Genomic DNA, 23,355 nt, shown 5'->3' on the forward strand with positions numbered 1-23,355 from the left:
CAGATGTCTCCACGAATGCTCCACCAATGTTCTGTCTTTACAGAATCCTTTTTCCAAACACCCCCCACCATAAGGCTAAATTCCCTAGATCTGTAGTCTCAGATCACCTTAGTTTATTAATCATAAATCAGGGCTCAGTAAGTGAATGAGATTACCAGCTAATGCAATCATACTGCCATGCTGACTACTCTATTTTATTAAAACAATTATCTTAAATTACAGCATGTAGACACTGCTTTGAGAATGATAAAGAATACATCTGTCTATTGAGATATATAGGAACCTGTAGATTGGTCAACTACTGATTTAGGCAACAGCTTTCCTGCCTGCTAAATTTAAGTAACTCAGGGTGAAGGGTTGCAATATGCCCCAAAGTTATGTCTCAGAGCTTGCAAAAAAGACCACTGATGTTTTTATTTATTTGTAGTTTTTCTGTCTACATTTTTCATCAGTTTTAGAGTTGATCTGCTTAAGTTTTGATTAACTTCATTAAATCCATGGATATATATTTGAAAGTACTCAAAAATATATAAACTTTGATTTCATTAAAATTAACACCAAAAAAAAATTCCTCTTTCGACTGATCATGCTCCAAGACTGAGCTTCGGAGAAGGTAACTTCAAAACAATTTTTTTGCAGGGACCAAATTCCCCTGCAGCCTCCATATTACCTGCTATTTTTATACTCCAACTTTGAAACTGCACAATAACAGGAAAAGGCCATATTCTCCAAGGCCAGTATTGCAGTGTTTAAAAAAAAAAAAAAAACTGGCAATAAACTGTTCTGTTGACCAAACTGTGTAAACAAAACAACTGGCAACTATAACTGTAGACTATGTAAGTGATTCCTTGTATATTTATGAATTGTTGTTGTTGTCTTTCGGCCTTTCCCGGTTAGGGGTCGCCACAGCAGAACTCCGGTCTGCTAATGATTGGCAGTAGATTTTCACGAACGCCGAGGTGCCAGCTCGATGTTCAACTTTCAACGAAAGCACGCCCATTTATGCATGTCTTTCGAATGCCCACCCAACCATGGGGAGGACATGCAGACTTCACACAGAAGGCACTCCAGCCGAGAATCGAACGGGAGAACCTCTTGCTGTGAGGCAACAACGCTACCACTGCACCACCATGGAAGTCTTCCATTTATCACCTAAAACAACTACAAACTTTGCTTTTATGAGGGGGCTCTGACCCCACACCACTTGAAATTTAATTTACTAACTCAATGTTTGCAGTCATGGAGAAGGAGAATAACCCCTGAAAATCTATTAGTCAAAATTTTGCAGTTCAGATATAATTCTAGACCATTTTAACCACAGAAAAACATTACTAAAAGCAGTGGCACATGATAAATGTATGCTGCAACTAAAACCCATGGCACCCATAGTTATTTATGACTATCTATATCTATATCTATATCTATATCTATATCCATATCTATATCTATATCTATATTTATATCTATATCTATATCTAGATAGATATTTAAAACACATAGGATATAAAAGAGGGTAATGCGTCTTTAAATCTGTGTTGCAGTGTGTAGTATGGGACCATTCTCAAAAACAACTATGTGGGAAACACCCACTTATTAGCCAGTAATGAGGTCTAAACTGCTAATTACCATGATATAAAAGTAGAGTCTCAGTTCCTAGGACTTTAGGAAGTTAATTCCTCATCTGAATGACTATCAAAAGGAAAGACCCTGGTGGAGTACAGTATGTTTGCTAATTCATCGATTGCACCAAACTGAATGCATATTACATCGATTTGGAATCATGGCTTAGGTAAGACCTACAACTTGAGAAATTTTAGCCAGCCCATTTACAGGAAGGGCTGTGTAGGTATTGTAAAGGAAATAACATGTGCTATTGACTTATAGAACTGCAAACAAAGATACAGTATTTTTTTTTGTTTTTGTTTTGAAATTGAAAAGGCAAGAGGGATGTTACTTTCATTTTCCTGATGGATGTGCACAATAAAAACATGTTTTGATAACCTGTTACCCCCAGCATTGCTAAAGACAAACACTGGTGGTGTGCACAGAATGTTTTCAATTTTCCATTACTCACAATGCCTGTTTTGCATGCTGCAAATCATAATCAAACTATCAATTCCTTGAAAATTGTTTCGTCTGTGTGGCATTTGTTTCTGGAATGCTATGCTTGCTCACAGGATTTTTTCCTTTACTGCTACTCCTGTAAATCCAACCATGGAGGACTTGCTGAAAACATTTGTAGATTCAGAGTTGGAGACTGGTCATAGCCAATTGCAACAAGATCTAGTTACTCTGGCCAATACAGTAGCTAACTCTGAAACTGTGCATACCATGAAAACTAATGATAAAGGTTTATTTAGAATTCTGGCTGAAGGGATTTCAGTGTTATGCCACCATGGAGAACTGCAATGAATCAGATTGGACAAAAAAATATCATCTCAGTTGAGAGGAGAGGCACTAAAAATGTATAAGGACATTGAGTAAACTGTTTACTAATCAATTACATAATCTATAACAAATTTCAGAGATGACTTTTGCTAGGGCTGGAATAAATTCTGAAGTGCAAGCATTACATTTTATAACTGGACTTTTAATTCTGGATAATACTAATAACAGCAGAGATGCATGATTTAAACCCCATTTAACTAGTATGGTTAGAGCCTGATATTAGGGTTGCCACCTTTCTATGTGGTGAAAACCAGATTGGAGCCACACCCCCTTCCACCCACTCCACCTCACCTATCTCCATCCATTTCCCTGCCCATTCCTCCCTCTCCCTGCCCATTTATGATGAGAATGCATACGTCATCATGGGATGGAATGCTTTGATTTGCTTTTTCTCCCTTTTTTTAATGAGTCCCAATTTTAAATGCTATGTATTAGTGATACTTTTCAACTGAAAATGTATTATATGGCTGCTTTTTTACAAACGCTGGCATTCTATGATAAACAGAGTTCCAGTGTTTGTACAATGTTTTCTGGACTACTGGACCAACATACTAATTTATGGGTAGTCTGGGAAAATACTGAATAGATGGCAACATTACCTGATATTAGCAGCGAAGTGAAAAGGTGATGTTTACCAAAAGACAGATTTAGAAGACCTTTGACTAGTAAGATACGAAAATGACTATTGCAAAGAGAGCCAAAGAAGACTGATAAGCTAATAACTTTGGTAAAGTGCTTATTAGATAACGAATGTGTTTGAAATTGAATTGTCTATTTCTAAGATTAAAGCTGTACTAAAAATGGGATATCTTCTTTGAAACAAGAAGCTGCACGTGATGTGTTAATTTGTCTGAAATGTGGAAGAAGAGTCATATTGTTAAGTTATATGCCATTAATACAGAAGATAATGCAATCAGAATGTGAAAACTGAAATGCATGCCAAAATGGACAATGATACAACTAGACCTGGAATAACTGACCAATATTATGTCATTGCCTTACAGCCAAGCTATTCAGTTTATGTATTTCTAGAAGAACAAGAGTTTTGCATTCTGATAGACTCTGAAAGCATGATTATTATAGTCAAAGGTTCTCCAGTATGCAAGCATAATATTTGTAACAATCCCAAGTTAGAGGCAATATGCATTCATAGTAATAAAAAAAAATCAAAGTCAATTTTATCTTCTCAAAGCACTTTGCATCACAAGAACATTAATAATGAGTAAGAATGGTACATGCATCACAAGAACATTAATAATGAGTAACAATGGTGATAACATGCATCACAAGAACATTAATAATGAGTAAGAATGGTGATAACACGCATCACAAGAACATTAATAATGAGTAACAATGGTGATAACATGCATCACAAGAACATTAATAATGAGTAACAATGGTGATAACATGCATCACAAGAACATTAATAATGAGTAACAATGGTTATAACACGCATCACAAGAACATTAATGATGAGTAACAATGGTTATAACACACATCACAAGAACATTAATAATGAGTAACAATGGTGATAACATGCATCACAAGAACATTAATAATGAGTAAGAATGGTGATAACACGCATCACAAGAACATTAATAATGAGTAAGAATGGTGATAACATGCATCACAAGAACATTAATAATGAGTAACAATGGTGATAACACGCATCACAAGAACATTAATAATGAGTAAGAATGGTGATAACATGCATCACAAGAACATTAATAATGAGTAACAATGGTGATAACACGCATCACAAGAACATTAATAATGAGTAACAATGGTGATAACATGCATCACAAGAACATTAATAATGAGTAAGAATGGTGATAACATGCATCACAAGAACATTAATGGCTAACAATGGTGATAACACGCATCACAAGAACATTAATAATGAGTAACAATGGTGATAACATGCATCACAAGAACATTAATAATGAGTAACAATGGTGATAACACAAGAAAATAAAACAATTAGATGAAATTGATCTGCAGTGGAATAATTCTTCAGAACACTAAGTTACCAAAACAGGACTATTAAAGTGTAAACTAAGCAGATGAGCCATACATGATTATTAAGCAAGAACTGAAATAAAAGGTAATCAAGTCAAAATTGAAAGATATTATAGAAACACCCATAGTGGTCACACATAGGCATTAAATAAAATTCATAGCTCCATAGGATGCCCTGATGCCTGTAGGCATGACAATTGTCCACCTGCATGTTAAAAAAGGGTCAGAAATTATACAGTCTCTGTCAGGTTAATGGCCAGATAACAACCCAGTTCCTAGTCCATGTCTTCCACAAACATAAGCTACATTGACGAGCTATGGCTTTAATTTGTATCTTCCATCAATTTTGAAAGATACCCAAATAAAATGCTCACAAACAGCTCTCCTGTATTGAGATACTCAACAACAGCTTTGAGTATCCGACCAGTTTAAGTTCTGGGAAAGCTGATCTATTTGCTACTTGACTTAAACTCCTGAAAAGTTGAAAAATTTGGTTGTTGGCTAGACACACCATGAACAGCAATAAAGCCTCCACCTCTTCTTCAAATGGTTCAGTAGCATCAAGGAGATAATCCAGACAGATTTACAACAACAAAATAAATATTGCTGCAACACACAATGGCCTTGCAGTTATCTTGCCCTCAGCTTACATGGGCTACTGAATATGGAAAGCACTCCTCACAAATGTAGAAATGTAAACAGTTCTGGGAACATTGTGGCTTTAATCCCTGATTTGACTCATGATGTAATATTAAGAAATTATTTTCCTTATGTTAAAGTACAATGGAAAATGTGGGTAAAATAATACTTCCATGAGACAGGACAACAAACTAGGCTGCATTCTCATCAGGAACCAAGAATACACCATCTGAGCCTCTATGTATACTGTTCAATCTCATCTTGTTTACAGTGTTTGTTCCTGATGCCTGGAAAACAGCCACTCTGACTCCCCTACACAAGAGAGGCTCCTCTACAGACCCAGGTGATGATAGGATCATCATCTTCACCACCCTTATATGCAAAGCCATTAGAAGTATCATAGCAGAAGTCATTTATACAGACATAGGCAGCTTAACTGACCTAGATCTCAAACACTTTGGTTTTGCAAAGTGCTGGTCCTGTCTCTTCATCCTATTAAGCTTATTTAAAAAGGTCATAGGGACTCTGGACAGTGGTCATTCTGAGCACACTTTTTTTGACCTGACCAAGACTTTGCACACTATCCCCCATGCTGGTATTATTAAAACAAATTAGACAAGATTAATATAAACCCATATGTTATCTTCTGAATTACAAATTGGCCCTCTACCAGACACTAAGCTGTGCAAGTTTTATTTCCCTCTCTGGATATACAATTGTAGCAAATGGGGTGCCAGAGGTCTCTTCTATGCTGTCTCCTGATTGGGATTTAGTTTGCAGTCATCCAAGCCAGCATCCCTGAAGTGTGGTTGACCACGTTTGCTGATGACTACAATCTGACACTGTTAATCCACTGATACAAAACAGATCCAGCAAGGGCTGGAATATGCTCATCAGACCCAGAAGAATGATAGCTGACCTTGCTTATCCTGTACATACTTATTTACAACACTATTGTTTTCTTGTTGTATAGATAATACAAATATCAGCATTGTATTTTGTGGGTATTACTGCTGCAGCAGCATTAGTTATACGTTTCTGCCTTAAGTGTGTTTTTCCAAGTTCAACTAAGTTAATGTTTAAATTAATATTAGTCATTTTAGTATTCATTAACCATTTAAATTATTTATCCATAGTCACATTGCTGAATTAGGGTTGTATTAACGTATGCCAGAAACAAAGCTAGTTTATGATAGCTTAAAATTACATTGAGCTTTGATGACAATGTTTTTTGCTAGTTAGTTTTGCTTTAAATTTTTATTAGACAAGGTTGCAATATTTAAACTATCATTACTGACCTTCTTAAATAAACATAGTCTCTGACATTTTATAAGTGCCATAATCTGCATTAATGTTGTTAATTTATACCCCCTAGTCTGCTGCACACTTCATGCTTTTTAAACAGTAAATTATTTTATTTGTCCGAATGCACTTATATTGTACATTTTATAGGTTCATGGGTTCATAGGTGTTTACTAGGCTAACGACCACAAGGGCCTTTTTAAGCCCAGCTATGCATCCCAAATCTCTGATAAGTTCTGATACCCTTGATAAGTGTAAGCGTGGGCCTGGGAGATGAACCATTTACAGGTTACCTTTGTCTTTTAGAGACATAGGTGCCAAACCAGAGATGAATTTCCAGTTTCCCATCCAATTGTCCAAGTTGCACTTGAATTGTGTTAGGGAGGAACTCTGCTTCATAGGTTCATAGGTTGGTACTAGGCTATCGGCCATATGGCCTATACAAGCCTAGCCATAACAATTCCCTGACATCCCTGACATGGATGGGGAGCCTGTTTCATAGACATGGTAGTCTCTGGGATACATACCTATCTCTCCAGCAAGTCCTATTTATATCACAGGAAAAATTTTAAGTTTTTAGAATGGGTATATCTGGTGCTGTTTGTTTTCTGGATATGCAGGATGTCCATTGGAGTGGTGTCTGACAATTCCCTGTATGCCAGGCATAGACCTCCCCTCAAAAGCCTGTAGGAGACAGAATACAGGGATAGGGCCTTGAGGGGGTCTGTATAGGATATTTTACTTATGCCCTGTATTATTTTAGTGAGAAAAATCTGTTGACTTTTCAATTGTTGGATATGCCTGGTTAGGTACATACCAAAGGGGGCATTGTACACAATGACAGGTCTGATGAATGCTGAATAAAGTGGAGCAATGACTTCCTTGGACTTAGATGCCATACCTTTGTTTTTAAGTTGCGCATAGAGTGATTTCCTCACCACTATAGACACATGATGGTCAAAGGCTAGATTACTATCTATGTGTGTCCCTAAGTCCCTGACGACTGGGACAACTCTAAGGGGTGTGTTGTCAATATGATAGCTACCAGGGATGGATGACTTCCCAAAAGATACTATTTTGCATTTTTTGGCATTTATTTTTAATCCATGGCTCTGACACTGGTTGATTGTCTGTGTTAGCCCCTCCTGGAGAACATTTGTGTCAGTGTGAGATTCAGTGACAACTCCTAATTTGCAATCTTCTGCAAATTTAGTCAGCCAGAGACCACTGACATTGACCTTGACTTCTGAGAAGTAAATGCCAAAAAGGAGCAGTCCAAGGACTGATCCTTGAGGGACTTCACTTGTGACTGACCTCTTTGTAGAGGTGGACTCCCCAATTTTAATTTCCTGGGTCCTGTCTGTCAGGCATTTGTCTATCCACCAGATGACATACAGGCTTGTACCTAACCTCTTGAGTTTGTCAGCAATGCCTGAATAGGCTATTATGTCAAATGCCTTGGCCAGGTCAAGGTGGGCAGTGTGAATGATTTTGCCCTCATCCATTGCTCTGGTGACCTTCTCAAAGAAGTCCACCAGGTTGAGTAGGCATGATCTGCCCTTGAAGAAACCAATCTGGGTTGGGTCCAATGTCTGGAAGTTTACTATATCTCTGTTGATCACCTCCATGATAATTCTTTCCATGGTTTAAATATAAGACTAGTGAGACTTTTGGGTCTGTAGTTTCCAGGGTCTGTAGATGGCCCACCTTTGTGCAGAGGGATGACTGTTACCTTTGTCCATGCATGAGGCATGAAACCTGTTTGAAGACTTCAGTTAAATAGTAATTCCAGAGGCCCTGACAGGTGATGTTTCATGCTATTTAGAAGGCAACCTGGGATATTGTCTGGACCCATTGATGCAGTGCTCTTTGTCTTAGATAGAACATTAAGGACCTGTTCCCTAGTGATAGTAGGGGGGATTATATTTGATGATATTTCCTGAGGAAAGGTTGAGAGGGAGAGAGGAGTAAAGTCGGAGCAGAATTTATCAGCCATGAAGTTTGCTATGTCTTCTGGCTTAGTAGAAGTGGGTCAGTTTACAATGAGCTCTGCACACAATTGTGTATTGCCTTAGAAGTTGCAGACATAACTAAAGAATGCTTTGTGATTGTCCTTGGCTGGGGAGGCCAAATTTACCTCAGATTTGGCTTTGGTTGACTTTATTTGCCCTCCGAGCTATTTGTTTAGTTTAATAAGAGTGCTTTTATCCTGTTGGGTGCTGCACCTCCTAACGTTTCTGATGGTTTTCTTCCTCCTGTTATATAGCCTATTGATTTTGTGATTCCACCAGGATGGTTTATTTTTGGAGTTAGTTCCATACTTCTTCCTGGTGGGTACAACTGCCTCTATGCAGCTATTAACATGCTTGTACATGGTTTCTTTGAACAGTTCTGCATAGGCAGCAGTATTCTCAGGGTCTATAGGGGCTTGACATTTTGACAGGTTCTCACTTAATTGCAGGAGATTAGCCTTAGAATACTTCCTGAATATTCCAGGTTTAGCTGGGGGCCCAGGTTTTATTTTTACTTCAAATGAGACCATTTTGTGGTCTGACCTTACCAGGGAAGGCACTATAGTAGGTGGTGCACAGCACTCTCCCATATTAGTGAGGACCAGATCCAGTATGGTTGCACCCCTGGTTGGTGAATTGAGTATCTGGTCCAGGGAGTTTGTGTTTACAAATTCCAAGAATCTCTGTGCATGTATGTTTGGTGTTGTATAGGATTCCCAGTTAATGGGGTAATTAATGCCACCCATAAATATGGTATTGGCTTGGATAGTTAGTGTTTCTAATAAGTTTAAATACATGGTATGGGTTCCTGGGTCATAGAGGGGAACCTATAGCTTTAAGAAAGTGGTATTGGATTTTGCATCTGGTGATTTGAACATGGAGCTGCTCAAAGGATATTTATCTTTGATGTAAATATAGATGCCTCCACCTTTGGTCCCTGTCTGTGAAGTAGCTCGCCTAAATGCGTGGAAGGCATTATAACCTAGCACTGTTGGTGTGCTCTCCATAGCTTTAAACCATGTCTCATTGGCCACACAGATGTCAGCATTCTATAGGGCAAAGAGAGCTTCTAGGGAGTGGAGTTTTTTGTTTAGACACCTAGCATTGAGCAGTAATACCTTTAGATTTTCTTGGTTTTCACTTCCTATGTTGGAAGTACTTTCAGTTTGGCATGGCCTAAAAAAGGCACTATGAGGGGAAGACAATATTTTAGATAATATTCTAAAGCCTAGAGGGGAGAGGTGCAGACTATCCCTGGCAAAGCAGTGTGGTCTGTTGACCATCTCCTTCCATGCTGACAAATATCCCACTCCCTTAGAATGACACCAGAAACTAAGCCAATTATTAAAATCAATCATCTTTTGTTCATATTGTAGTATCATCCTTGGAAAAGGTAAAATGCTGCTCAATGCTAAACTCATACCAGCCTGAGACACATATTCCGAGAGTTCCATGATGTCTCTCTTTATATAGTCTAGGGAGGTATGTCTCAGGTCATTTACTCCCATATGGACTATGACTGAGTCATATTGGTAATTGTGGTCCAATGACATGAATGTCTGCGTAATGTGATGGATCCTAGCCCCTGATAAGCAACTGACTGTGACTTTCTCCTTAAACAGCCTAGTGAGAGGGACATCAATGTGTCTCATGATGGAGTCTCCAATGACTAGAATGCTGGATTATGTGGTAACTTGCCTTATGGGCTTAGAGGTAGAGGCTTCATGAGATGTAGCTCTGTGTGTTGATGTGGGTGTTGTTTTGAAAGAGCACATTTGGGGCTACTGAGAGTATTTGCTATGTGTACTTGATCTAGGAGGTCTTTGTGGTTTAGGAAGGCTACATTTAAGTGCCTCAGCATATGTGGATTAATATGGCTGCTTTAAAGTGAGCGTGATGGGTGCAGAGTATGTACTGCTGACAACCTTATTGATATTAGGAGTACTTTTATGTGAGAGTTTTGCTCCAGTGACATTGTGAGAATGAACTAGTTGACAGTAAACATGATGCAATTTCTACATTGCCTCAGGATTCCCATATCCACCAAGTTGGTAACAGAATCAGTAGGAATGTTTATATCCATGGCAATAGCCCCTTTTTATTGAATAGATGGAGTGAGAATATCAATCACTGTCAGGAGTATATAGTTTGCAACTATGTGGATAGTGCTTGTCACTGCAAACTAGTTGCTTTGTGTGCAACTAGGTATTGGAGAAATTTCAAATGTGGTTTTACTGGAAAAATGTCACTCAAGGTGTCTGCGTCTGTACAGAGCACTGCCAAACACTTGAGGGGAAACTAATATGTAGACCCTGAAAATTTAAGGATGAAGTATTTAGGCAAATATTCTGAAGTTAGAAACAAATTAAGCAGTATTTACTGAAAAGAAAGAATTAGCTTGTCAAGAATAATGAAAACAGGGGAGTTATTTATATCACTTGAAAGTGCTGTTTGATAAATATTGTTTTATTTTAATTGTCTCATATTTGAATTAAACAACCACCCAATACATTTGAGTGGCTGTAGTTTTGTAATACATCTAATATTAAATCTTTTTTAAAATTTTATGACTATATCACATTACTTTTCTCATAGTAGACATGAATAATTTAAATAGTTATGCTTTCGTAGATTTAATTAATTGTTAGTTTTTGGTACAATATATCAAGTGTGAAGTTTTCATTAAAACTAATAACAATCATATTGATTCTGTTACTCATATTATGTTGTTTGAATAGCTGTGTAACAGAGTTTAAACTATCTGATAATGCTACAGACTGATTGTTATCCTATCCTACTACTACAATGTTTATAGAGTCAAGGAAGAAAAATACATCCGACTCAGTTAAGGACAAGGTAACACAATGTATTTTAATCAATAGTCAGTAGGGAAGATAAATCATTTTAAGTACAATGACCAGTTGTTTAGATGAAGGGACAGATTCAATAACACCTACACTAAGTGCACACAATTTGTATTCAAGAACATATCTGTCACATTTTTTTTGCTTTCTAGTCACTCAGAAAGATTATACTAAGTGTATATGCAGTCTACACTTTGCGGTAATCTTTATGAATCCCTCTTAATATTTCAAGCTACAAGAAAATCAGTAGGAAAACTAAAATTAGGAGAAAGAAGGTGTGAGATATACTTATGTTGCCTGTTCTCTCAGAACAGTGTAGGCTTTATTGAATCCAATGGTAAGAGAAAGGTCCTACTAAGTTAATAACAAATATTTCACAGGTTAAATCACCCTACCAATAATAACAAATATATAAGCTTTTAGTACAGTCGCAAAATGTAAAAATGAAAGGATTATTAAAAAAAAACAGAATTAATACACATGCTATCTGTTAAAAAATGTTGCTATTTCTGGCGTGGTACAGGTAGTTAATGCCAGTTTGTGAGAAGTATTTCCTATTAGTGAAGAAGATCCATTGGATGTTCTCTGTTCATATATATATATATATATATATATATATATATATATATATATATATATATGGGTCTACTTCATAACACTGAAATTTCATAACGTTGAATTTCATAATATTGAAACCAAAACATCTAAATCCCAAAACATTGAAAACCCAAACCATTGAAAACTCAGAACATTGAAAGTGTGCTTCATAACATTGAAAACTACAATGCATATGTAAATATCCTCTCAACCTATAACAACACATAGCTAACAAACACACTTTCTATTACATTTCTGCAGGGGGACAAGCCCCCCTGCACAGACCCCCCCCCCCGTAAATTAAATATACCAACTCCAAGATCACACTACAGTGGAAAAAAAGTTAATTTCCTAACCTCAGTATATGGTGATTGTAATACAGTGAGGTTAGGAAATTAACTTTTTTCCACTGTAGTGTGATCCAGGAGTTGGTATATTTAATTTATGAGGGTGTGGGGGCAGAGCCCCACAAAATTGTAATAGAAAGTGTGTTTGTTAGTTAGATGTTGTTAGGTGGAGGTGGTATTATTTACTTGTGCAATGTAGTTTTCAGTGTTATGAAGCACACTTTCAATGTTCTTGAGTTTTCAATGTTTTGAGTTTTCAGTGTTTTGAATTTTCGATGTTATGGTCTCAATGTTGTTATGAAGTATATATATATATATATATATATATATATATATACTTTTCCACTATCTTGTGAGTCTGGAAATATTGCTTTTTCAGACAAACTTAACATGCCACCTTTTCTGTATCCAGGATTTGTTATTGAGTCTGGAGTACCCAAAAAGTGACAATGATTTTCAAGTCAGAAAAATGTCTTGGAAGTTGTATTATCCCAAAATAAAAAATAAAAAAGAGGGACTTAGAGGATAAAGAAATCCAATGCAGAATTTCTTCAGCTCAAGGCAAATACTAACACTATTAACCCTAGTAGTGATACAACTAACTGGAAAAAACGGATTTTGAATAATAATAAAAATATTAATGATATTTTAATTTTGTAAGACATCATATTGAAACTAAAATGTAAAAAATTAAATGATGTGGATGAAATGAACATAAAAATTCCAACATTACCAAGCCAACAAACTGACTGCTTTTCCTGGTTCAATTTGTAAAAAGTGGCATCTCCTTAAAATAGTATAATATTTATGTGGATATAGATATTTTGAGAACATTCATGAGAGAGAAATACATTACTCAGATCATACCTAGAATTTGGTATACATAACTATCCAGTGTGTGGATATTTGAAACTTTTGTAACTTTTAAGAATAAATCCTAATTTCAAAGAGTCAGTGTTTTTTGAGTGGCAATTAGGACATTAAACACTAGTCAAAATAACTGATGAACTTATGAAGAAGATGAAAGCGTATATTGTCTAAAATAAGCACTTCCTTTGTATATTGTATAAAGGTAAAGCCTTACAAAAAGATAATCTACTCATGGCATAGATACAAATGAATATAAGACTATCCCCTGTATTTAATAAACTCTGTGTAGGTATAGTGTAATCCCTACATGGAGTGAATGGTGTCCATGTCTGCAGCTCCTCCTTGGCAGCATGCCTTGTTTCATGAAGGCGAGCTACTGAGAGGGAGACATGTACACAGTTACTGAATCAGTACTGGGGGGGGTGTTACAGTGCTCAGTGATGTGTAACACACCCCCTGCACTATCAAAGTATAGTATGGCACTAAAAGATTTAACTGAAGTGTCCTCAGACACTGATTTAACAGTACAATGATGTATTTCACACAGGGGGTGTGTTAAAGTGTCTGTAACACACCCCTGCACTATCAAAGTGCAGTTCAGCACTTATAAGATTAAAGTAAAGTGTCCTTGGACACTTATTTATATTTATGGTCATGTACTTCACACAGGTGATATATTACAGTGTCCAGAACATGCCCCCTGGACTGTCAAAGTGCCGTATGGCACTAAAATATTAAATTGTAACTGTGTCCAGCCAGTATGTAAAATGAATATGTAGGGGGTGTATTACAGTGTCCATAACACCCCCCCTGTTATGTCTGAGTGCCATAGGGCAGTGCAATTAAATGTGTAAATGTCATTTTGTCCCTGTGTAGTTTTTTTTTTATGTTTGTGTGTTTGCGTGATGCAGCGCTTAGCAATAAGCACGTGCCAGACATCTAAAAATAGAAATCAGATGCTTTTAATTTTTGCCCAAAAAATTAAGTTTAAGGATAGCTGAGCTGGTTTGCATTTCATGGTACATTGGTCAGCAATGCTCAAATGTAAAAGAAAGCTGTATAGAATGAAAACTTCATAGCCACTTTAGCTGAATGGTTACAGTCCCATTTTTATATGCAGTAGGTGCACAGCTCGAATACAGGGACAGGCTATTCAGCTTTTATATGTGTTAGCATTATTTTATACAGTATTATTTCCTTTTATTGCTGTACTTAGTGAAATTTGTTAACTGGGTTAGTCCAGTTGATCCACAAGCTCATTTTCAGTGGAGTCCTTTGGAGCAAAGCTCCAGTTATACACAAGTGCCCAATACATGACAGTCACACTTCAAGATAACATAATTAAAATACATAAAGTTAGGGGATAGAAAGTAAAAGGCATATATAATAATAAAAGAAGCCCTTATGAAGAATGCCTTCCAATATTTTTTTTCATTTGTAAAATATGTAGTTTGCCCATAGCTAAGCTCTGCTAAGCACTGTTAAGCCAAGCCAAGCAATGCTTAAGCAGTCCCAGTATAAACAGTCCTCGGCTCAACTAAGCTGGTTTGTGCACTGCTAAGCAGTGCTAAGCATACACCATTTTAAGCACAGCTCAATTAAGCTTAGCAGGTTTGTGCATTGCTAAGCTTTGCTTAGCATTTTTTTAAATGGTCCAGTGGTGGCAAAGGACAGGAAAATAGCTTTATTTAAGCTGCACAGGTAGGAATACAGCCAGGATCTGTTGGAGTTTTATCACTACAGGAGGTATGACTGGTGTCGAAGAGGGAGCATGCTTTTGGGTGCAGCACTGGGGCATGTTGGAGTTCAGGGTCATGGCTGGACTCCTAGTGAAAGACCATGACACCAGATTGTTGCAGGGTCAGTACCAGGGGTCTGAATACAAGTCTGAGGCCTGAGACCATCTGGCATGTGACCTCACCAGTGCCACTGGAATCCCCCAGACTGGTGACCAGGAGCATCATCATTATGATGAACTGAAGCAAAGAATGTGGGCTCTTGGCCCAGTGGATCCAAGATGCTTTGGACTGGAATGCCCCAAAAGTTGGTAGGTATAGCAACTGGTGATTTATCAAATTGTGGTATGAATATCTAATAGACAAGTATGTATAATGGTGTGATCCCCCCTATAGCTTCAAAGGAGAGGGCTCGCAACTTAGAGAACCATGCAGGGTGCCTAGTGAGGATGCACTGACAGTGTGATGAGTACAGATTTATCTTGCAATATATAGTACAATAAGTAAGAAAGATTACATTGTTTACTGCCAGTAGCTATAGTGTGCTTTGAGTGTGCTCCAATAAATGTGTTCTTAGACCCACATTGATATAAGTGAGTAATACCAGGTACTGTGCAATACAGATGACGGCATCAAACATGCTACTATTGATGCAAAAAAGGCAATACTGTAGTAATAGTGTGTAGGAATTACATAAGTATTTACTGTATTAATATTAAGAATCTTGTAAGAAAGTACACCGTGAGTGAAACTGTGAAGGTAATAAATTACATTCATTCATCATCTGCAGGATATACAGTACAACTGCAGTCAGAATTTTGAATGTAATAAACCACTTTGTCATGTTACCCTCAATAAAATTATTTCCCCCAAGTGTTGTGTTTATTCTGGTCTGTTGTTGAAGAAATCCAATTGTATAGGTGCTCCATAGCAAATATGGATATGACACCATGGAATGACTGGAGTTTGGCTGATAAAGAACTGTATGCTAAAATTTAGATGTGGAGCTGTACAACAAGATATAATGCAATTTGATATATGTTCTGCACTAAGATCTGAACCGTAATATTAATGTGTAATGTATTATAGTGTGTTTCCCTCAGGATTTTCTTGTGTTAACCGTTACATTTCAGCTATATGTAGTCCTGAATGTAGGTATGCCGATGCAGGCAAGTATGAGAGTGTAATAGTTGTACACTGCAAATATAACATACATATTCCCATCCACTAGGGGTTAAATGTGTATACCTGCATTCTAACTATTAATACACACTTCCCCTATTATCTCTATCATGCATGAATCTCATGCATGTATGTTCAACTGTCAGTGCAGTCTTCCTTTACACTCTACCTATATTACCAGGTCAGACATTGTAAGCAAGTGAGCTTTAGGCACAAATCAGTCAACTAGCACACAACAGTGGCCCAGTAGCTTAGTGTAATAACAAATAGATATGTTGTTCATTTCTGCACACACAGACCAAGGTTTGAATCCAGGGACGGGTACTACGATGTATTTATAGCAACAGACAAGTAGTCTTGACTATTTGTAGAAACTGTCAAGTAGTGATAACAGATATATTTTCCACAGGGCTTACAGGTAAAAAAATGTCTGTAGTAGCTGTATGAAGAGTATAGTAATAAACTGTATCCAGATGTACTAGTGTGTAAACAGCAGTGTTCAGCAAGCTAATAACACTCCATTAAATAAAACATCAGGCAGTACAGTAGTATTCCAAGTGAAATAGACAAATTAAATATTCCACCATTGTACGGCTATATGCCTGGTGCATATGTGAATTTGTGCCGATAGTCTAACCCCATGCCTACAAATGACAGCAGGGTAGGTATATACACCTTGCACTGTACCCGATGCATGTCTCTCAGGTGTCACACTGTCACGGCTAGTGATCACTATTACCATTAACATTGGACACACATATAACTCCATTTGAAGTATACCAATAGCACACTAACACAACATCAGTGCAGGGTACACCTTGTTAGTCATATATGTTACCCTGATATGTACAATACCCTGTAGTGATGTACCTATAGTTCTTAAAGCTTGGACGATACCATTCCAAGTTGACAGCTTTAGAGGTATATACATGCTACAGATGCTTTAGGGCACATGTAGATAGAGTATTGAGCAGTACTGTTGTGGAAAATATACTCTATACAGGTGCTAATGGAATATTTTTCTCTACCCCCACCTGTTATGTGCATCACAAACTATTATTGTTATGCTACAGGTATGTTTTCATTTACACATATATTGTTCTCAAAACCTAATGTTGGGCCTTGTGTTGTATTATTGGTTATATATTTCAGTGGTTGCATACTACCATACCTTGTTGAAATTCCACCATGGTATGCCTTTTGCCATAACTGGTACTGGCATGCTGTTACAATAATGAATGTTATCCCATTTATGCATGTTTTGTGTATGCTGTGCAATTCTATTGTTCTGGGTTAATTGGAACACCCATGCATGCTGTTATAACTACCATTGAAATGTTTTGTTCATGACTAACCAATGCACTTTGACAAACCTAAACACAATAGAACGTTTGGTTAGGCCAATCCAAGTGGATCACCCACCTCATCTGGCCACGGCATTGTGTCTCAATACATCCGGGACCCAATTGGGAGCTGCCTCCTCCACTGGCCCTGCACTGGCCTTGGGTGGAACCACCTCAAGGTACGAGGCCCACCCGCAGGTGTGGGTACAGAGAGTATCCTGTCACCCAACACCAGTTTCCAGGGATGGTGCGCAGGGTCATCCATCGAGATTTGGATGACTACCTGCTCCAGATTGAGGACAGACTGGTGCACCTCAAGGGGCAGGCTGGCCCAAGTTCCCAGCCCCCAACACAGCCATCTTCGAGGCCATGATGGAGCAATGGTGACTGCCCATGGTTGGGGACTTCAGTCCCCACTGTTTCCATTGGGGGGCACTTGGTCCCCTGATTCCCAACCACCCCCCCCGTCCAAGCTGTTTACCCCCCTCATGTGTCATACACTGCCCATCTGCTGTATTGTCTGTCTGCAAATGCAACCACTCCTACCCAACTCACCTCCCCAAACATACCTACAACCCTTCCCCAACATCCAACTCTCACCTTAAAAACAGTGCATCTGTTCCCCCAAAAAATTTCATCCCATACATAGCACCATTTCACCCCATGTACACTGCCATGAATCAATCATCCCATCAATTAATCAACAAACTTATGTCACCCACACCATTCCCTGTCGGGTGTGAGGCTCACAATTCCAAATTGTCCACATCATGCACAGCTGTTGCTGCACAAGAAATGGAGAGCTGTGGTCCTTTCCTACAGCCATTCTGCACATCCCTAGCTGTCTTTCATATTGTTTCACCCCCTGCTTGCCCCCAATTCACCACTTTCCTATCACCCCTTTTTTCTTTTCCTTTTAGGAAACAATATGGGTTTAAGTGGGGATAAGTGTTGCTAAGCGTAGCTAAGTGGAGGTAATCACCACGTGGTTGCATGGTGCATTGCACAAACCCACTTAAAACTGCTTAAAATGACATTAATCACTCTGTCTGATTCAGACACTGTTCTGCCCAGCAACAAGTTATCAAATCCTGGCAAGTCTCGAACCCAGGACCCCCTGCACTAAGTCACAGAAATACAACACTAGGCCACCTGAGCTCTGAGGAGTGACTCTTGTTTTCTAAATATATTATGCAGTACAGTTATGTAACATCAGGGAAAAAAAGACACCCCTGACAAGCATTGAATTCAGGATCTTCGAGTCTGATATGCAAAGCTATGGAACTCATCATCATGGACCCAATAAACAAGAATACAGGGAATCTACAAACTCTGGATCCCACACAGTTTGGTTTTGTGAAGGGTAGATCATACCTGCTCAACTTGGTCAACTTCTTTGAGTCAGTCACCAGAGCTGTGGATGAAGGCAAGGTGGTTCATACAGCCTACCTTGATCTGGCCAAGGCCTTTGATACCATTCCCCACTCATGAATCATAGAAAAACTCACTAAGCTAGGTGTCAACCCCTATATCACTAGATGGGTTGCAAACTGGCTCACAGGTAGAATCTACAGTGTGAAAGTAGCTGACTCCAAGTCAGACTGCCAAACAGTCAGGGGTGGAGTCAACGTCCTGGGTCATCTCCTGTTTGGTATCTACTTCTTTGAAGTCCAGGCCAACAAGAAGGTACTCTGGCTGACAATGTTCACAGACGATTGCAAGTTGGAAGCTATTATTAACTCCCCGAGTGATGTTGACATCCTACAGAAAGGCCTCACTGAGACCAACAACTGGTGTCAGAACCATGGCCTTAAGCTCAATGCCAAAAAATGTGTCGTCATCCCCTTTGGGAAAAACCTGGTTCCCATGAATTACCACATCGATGGTAGTCCACTGAACACAGCATTATAAGAGATCTGGGAGCACAGGTTGATAGCAACCTCTCTTTTGACCACCACATTGCCACTGTGGTCAGAAAGTCTTTCTGTGTGGCACATCTCATTACTAAGGGTTTTGCATCCAGGAGGAAAGAGGTCATTGTCTCCCTCTACTCTACCCTCATTAGGCCGATTATTGAGTACAATGCCCATTTGGCATGTACCTCACTAAACACCTGAAACAACTGGAGAGGCTGCAAAGGTACCTCACAAAGAGGATCCTAGGTCTTAAATATTGGTCCTATATGGACAGACTAAAAAAAATCCAACTATTCTCTGTCTCATATCGCCTACTTAGAGGTGATCTCTGCTTGACTTACAAAACCATGTCTGACCCAGCTCTGTTAGAAATGCTACATCTAAAGAAATCCCAATCCCTCCACACCACATGCTCCAGAGACCTCAACCTCATTACCACAATCAACAGAACATGCTGGAGGGACAGGTTCATAACCCAGAGACTGCCCATTCTATGGAATAGACTTCCCATACATGTCAAGCAGAGCACCTCACTGGCCCTCTTTAAGATAAATCTTGATGATTGGATGAGAAATAGAAAATTCACCCCAGGGATCACTCCAGTGGCTTTACTCAACAGTGGCACTGGGAACTAAGATCAGGTGGCATGATGCCAGGGTAATTCTATGGGATAGGCTTGTAAAGGCCCCAGGGCCATTAGCCTAGTATACACCTATTAACCTATGAACTACATTCACAGCAACACACTTCTAGGCCAACTGCACTCTAGGAAACTAATGTTATTTTCTAAATATATTATGCAGTACAGTGATTAGGGGAAAAAACTCCTGCCAAGTATTGGCCCCAGGACCCTCTGAACTACAGTTCACTACAATACACCTGGTGTTGTTATGAAGATATCCTGAGTACCAGTAACACTACTTCTGGATATAATGTGAGAAATGACAGAATACTTGGGCCTGTGATGCAGACACTGAACTAGTACACAGCTAAAAACATGTTGATGGATTGACGGGAGGCCTACCATATCAGGTACAGCTGACAACTGCACAGACTGTTGCAGAATGTCCACAGTCATGTCACCTATGTATGGAATGGTTGTCAGCAAAGCTATTCTGTGTGCTGACGTAATGGCAAGGCAGTGCTGATTGATTTCACAAAAGCATGACAGACAGGTCAGTGTCACATGTCATAGTCATCCAAACACTTATGTTCATACCAATCCTGTGTAAAACACTGTATGCATGCACATATGTCTTGCAACTACACCTCACATAATAATTACTCCATACCTCTATCTGTAACATTCCCAGCATGTATGACATCTGGACACCCACAGTTCAGACCCACAGTCCAGTCTGTTGCACAGCAACTACATGCTTGGCAATACTACCTACAAATAACTGAGCCCTGCAGTATCCAGCAGACCTGCTTGCTGCTACCACAGTCACTGCCACCCACTGTAGCATGTCAAAGGCCTGCAGGGTGGGACACATGTCAGAAATATCAATACGTGTCTTAAACTTCCCATACCACTCTCTGGATGGTACTACTACTTAACATATGTACCAGAGGCACATGCCCCACCTGGACTGTAATGGGTACCCTTACCCTGGCCATGCTGTGACACAATAGCTGACACTGCTCCCTCACTGATGTATACAGCTTGCTGTCCCCATTGTCTTCGCAATCCCCAGTATGACTCCTGCCCAGAATGCAGCAGCTGCAGCCTGCCACACATGCAGCTGTATGTTCAGCTATCTACTATAAACCTACCATACCTCCCAAACACCTAGAGCAGTGCATCCACATAACACCCATAAATAAAGGGTTGGGGGATGTTTGGGTGATAGGGACATGTATCACAGTCTCCCCCTACAAACATATACAGCTGATACACCAGTATCAACTGCAGCATCATGCACAGTCAGATAAAAAGGATGTATGACACTCACATCTGCCTGTCTCCTTATTGAGCCCAACACACATTGTTAAACAGTAACCTGCCACAGAATCACAAACTCTGTTAACAATGGCCAAACATAGCATGCAAAACTGTGGACATAACACATCAATACAAATAGTGAACAGTATTTCTACATACACTCTGTGATGCTGTAGCCACCAATCCTTGATAATGTCCTCCTCACAGGCCAGGAAAAGGGCCAAGGTCTACATGAAGGCATTAATTATAAGACTGTATTCCCATGCCATTGGTTAATGGCAATACAACCCAGCTATTCTGGATGCATTTAGCAAGTGGGAGCCACAGATTGGTTCACGGGCAATCACCTGTCCATGAGCATTACCTACAAAAGGCAAGTTGCTGCCTATGGTAAGCAGGTCTGACACTTTCTTCATGAAGACAGACTGTGAATCTGTAGGGGACTACAACTGGATGTTTTCTCACAAAGGAGTACAGCAATATACCCGGAATGTCATAGAATTAAGCATGTAATGGAATGCAGATGGGGGATGCAGTCATGGGAAATAGGAATTTACACAGTAGTCTTGGACTGACATGTTGCTGTTAGTCTGCTGTCCAGCAACTACGGCCATCCCTTATGGCTCTGAGTGCAGTGACATAGATCACAGCTCTGGCCCCTGACTCACCCCAGCAATGGTCAACTCATGTGTGACTGTTACTGGATTGTCTGTTGTACAATACTGACTGTAAGTATTGGTGGATACAGCTGGCATATCACATCATGTACTGTCAGTGAGCCCCTCTCAGTCTGTGAATGTCATATAGGCTTAATTCAAAGATTGTCCAGGTTTCCCTGAAAGTTCCTGACGTATTCGGGCTAGGTCACTGTGTAGTCCACACCTGTATCTCATTTCCCGACACCTATGGCTGGTATACCTGGTGTGCCCCTGCAGTGAGACAGCAGGTTATAGGCACTAGTAGTGAGTGGACACTGGCTCTGCCTCAGCAGCAGTGTGTACATATTGAGCATACAATGTAAGGGAATGAATACAGTACCAGATATTAATGTACCATACTGTGTTCCCAGGGGTATGGCATGTCACAGACACATTCCTCAAACTCTGGGGACAACCATCACATATTGTCCAACCAGTGTCCAGAAATCTACAGTTGTCTGGCAGGGGAATCTACATCTATCAGGCACGTGTACACATTCTGCAAACATCTGCGTACTGCAGATGTCGGACACCTATGAGGAGGATACCTTACACCACATATGCTCTGTTCTCAGTTATGTTGTAGCACAGGTGTTGCTGGAATGTCCACATGCATGTTTACTACCACTCACATATTTGTCGGATGTAGGCTAGATGACATCGTACTGTAATATTGCCCATAGGGGACACGCAACAGTTGATGGCAGTGATGGGTGTGGACACATAACAACACAGTCTGTCACAGCACTCAGTCCATATCTGGTATTCGTGGTACCATATGAGGTTACTAGGCAATGGACCCTGAGCAGCCATATGCCTAGGCCACACGTGAGCAATGTGTATGCAAGACTGTTACCCCAGTCCAACAGGGACACAGGTAGTATCCCAAGGGTGCATGTGCAGTTAACCATCCAGTTATCCAGGTTACACCTGCAAAGGTGTAAATAGTTACCCTGCCTGATGTAGACAAGGTGCCCATTCCACTGCAGGGTGATTGTGTGGGACACACATCTGAGCTGCCAACATGCCCAGTTCATATCACATGCCAGGCTGAGGGCATGTGTGTGTGTGTGTGTGTGTGTGTGTGTGTGTGTGTGTGTTAACAGAGTGGAGCATGAGTTGTACTTGTGCAGCATTCCCAGCAATGTGGAGTCCAGGATTGCCTATCATGCCACACTGAGGTCACTCCTGAGGAGTATGTATGAAACCGGGTAGAGGGTTGCCCATATAGCCTATCGGTGTATGGTAGATGTGTGATGCCCTGATATCCCCTAGTGGGGAACCTCTGTGATGTCCCATTTGCTGCATGTGCTTTGTGATGTGAATGATGTGCAGGGTATTATACACAATAATGGGCCTCATACCTTACAATGGGAGCAACATTGTGTTGAAATGTCATGTTGCCAAAGTCCTGTGTCCACAGCTCCCTCATGATTG

The sequence above is a fragment of the Protopterus annectens genome, chromosome 8.part1, assembly GCF_019279795.1.
Source record: "Protopterus annectens isolate FY-2018-M chromosome 8.part1, PAN1.0, whole genome shotgun sequence".
In the NCBI taxonomy this organism is placed as follows: Eukaryota; Metazoa; Chordata; order Ceratodontiformes; family Protopteridae; genus Protopterus; species Protopterus annectens.